Below are 2,938 nucleotides of genomic sequence, written 5' to 3' on the forward strand. Positions count from 1 at the left end.
CTGGAGGAAAGAGAGAAAGAGAGAGTGTGAGTGGGATGTTTGGTAAAACAAATAGACAAAATTCATAATGAACAACCAAAAATAACAAAATATTGCAATACATAGAGATTACTTTAATTGAACTTCAATTTCATGTTAAAAGAACAAGTTTTTCAGATCATTCTTAAATCTGAAATAATATTCATCAGGATGAGAGACTGTATCTTTAACAGAATGTAAAGAAAAATGCAAGAGAGATAGACACACAATTCTTTGTCTGTGAATTTCAATAATAATAATAAACAGTTACCTGATCGCCAAGGAATACAGAATACACACATAGGTGCAGAATTCAGGAAGTAACTTGAGAACCAGTGACACAGCTACAAAAGCAGCACCACCCTCTTCCATAGATTACAGCCAATCAATATAGCGATTGCAGATACTCTGACCAATCAAACGTTAAGATGGGCAGAACATTCTTTAGTCACAACCTCGGCAGCAAAGTGACTGCTAAATGATGAATGGTGAGTTAATGTCACATGATGCACGAGACACCAAATCCTAAAGCAGTTTGGAAAGTAAATAGATAGACTTTATTCAAATAGACGCGTCTTTGATCCACAACGAGGCTAAGGTTAACGTCCCCTTGACGATACATCACATCAGTGTATTACTCTTCACGTCGATGTATAGGTAGTTGACTGTAATTAGTTTTTATTATTCGGAGCCAGGATATAAATACGAGATATATTAATAAGCTCTGCGTAAGATTTCAACCGATATAAAAGCAACCTTTTTTTCTCACTATTTCTGTTGAGTGCAGCTGCAGTTTATAATCCAAACCGTTGTAGATTTGTAAACCTCTGGGGGAGGGGATGTAGCGAACAACGCTATGTAAACCCTATATATATATATATATATATATATATATATATATATATATATATATATATATATATATATATATATATATATATATATGAGAAAAAGATGTGATACCCGCGCTGTATTAGTTCTATTAAGTGACGTATAAATATAAATGTATGTATAAATACATAAATAAATCCCGTATAATATAACGGAAATAAATACAAATATATATGCGTAGTAGCACAAGTCCACAGATTTATTTAGATGTTCAGAAAGGCTGCTGAAAAAGGATTTGTGGAGACTCCCAGCTTGTCTCCACGGCTAGAAAGAAAATCAGGTAAAAAGAGTTTATATTCTGCGCCTTTCTTCTGCGGAGTATAAAGTTGTGGGGCAAAAAACAGCCCCTATAACTAAGCACTTACTTCAGGCAACCTCAATCCGTATGAGGTAAGTAATCACCAAAGTATAGATGTTGTTCCAGGATCAATGTAGGTTGTCATCCGTAAGCTGATTCACTGATGTAAAAGAAACAATATATCCAATGTGCTGTGAAAAACCGGGTTGAGTGCAGAATCTTCGCCACCCAGTCAGATGTCTCCAATGATATGTGAAAAGGAAACAGACAAAAGTGCCCAACAATAGTGAAGTACGCCTTTATTAATTAAAACATATACACATATATAAGCCTCAGATGTCAGCCCACTCACACTAGGCGACCTCAATCAATATGAGGTAAGTTAAAAACCAATAATAGGAGAACATCAAGTGGCGAATCAAATAATGCACCAGCCCAGCGAATAAATAAAAATCACTCAGTTGGTACCGTACTGCGTCCTTAGGGACGCAGTACGGTACCAACTGAGTGATTTTTATTTATTCGCTGGGCTGGTGCATTATTTGATTCGCCACTTGATGTTCTCCTATTATTGGTTTTTAACTTACCTCATATTGATTGAGGTCGCCTAGTGTGAGTGGGCTGACATCTGAGGCTTATATATGTGTATATGTTTTAATTAATAAAGGCGTACTTCACTATTGTTGGGCACTTTTGTCTGTTTCCTTTTCACATATCATTGGAGACATCTGACTGGGTGGCGAAGATTCTGCACTCAACCCGGTTTTTCACAGCACATTGGATATATTGTTTCTTTTACATCAGTGAATCAGCTTACGGATGACAACCTACATTGATCCTGGAACAACATCTATACTTTGGTGATTACTTACCTCATACGGATTGAGGTTGCCTGAAGTAAGTGCTTAGTTATAGGGGCTGTTTTTTGCCCCACAACTTTATACTCCGCAGAAGAAAGGCGCAGAATATAAACTCTTTTTACCTGATATATATATATATATATATATATATAAAAATTAAATGTCTTTCACTATTGCACTGTCTGCAACTGCTACATATTACATTGTTGACATGATTTATAAAAGCTACAAATGCAAACATCAGTTATTTTAAAATGGAATCTTTTGAGATAGATGGAATATACGTATTAAAAGGTTAAAAAAAACTTGATGCTAGAATTTATGTTCTTACCTAATGCAGTATAGCAGGCACATTCTTGGTTAAAAGGGACACGAAACTCAAATGTTTTTTTCGTGATTCAGATAGAACATACGATTTTAAACAACTTTCTAATTTACTTCTATTATTAAATTGCTTCATTCTCTAGGTATCCTTTGTTGAAGGGGCAGTAATGCACTACTGGGAGTCAGCTGAAAGCCAATGAAGAGTCATATGTGCAGCCACCAATCAGAGCTTCTTAGCCTACCTAGGTATAGCTTTCAACAAAGGATACAGAGAGAACTAAACAAATTAGATGATAGGAATCAATTTCAAAGTCTTTAAAATTGTATGCTCTACCTGAATCGTAAAAGAGAAATTTGGGTATTTGCTCCATGACGTTTAAATCTTAACCCTTTAACCGTTGAGTAATTTGTCTCCCCTGTGCTGGTTATTTGCGCTAATGTTGCATTTAAAGTGATTGTAAAGTTTAATGAAATAGTGCCCTGTAACGAAAAGTAATCTTAAAAACAGGGGCACTTTCATTCATTAAACTTTACAATGACGCTTATT

This window comes from Bombina bombina, chromosome 6, assembly GCF_027579735.1.
Source record: "Bombina bombina isolate aBomBom1 chromosome 6, aBomBom1.pri, whole genome shotgun sequence".
NCBI lineage: Eukaryota > Metazoa > Chordata > Amphibia > Anura > Bombinatoridae > Bombina > Bombina bombina.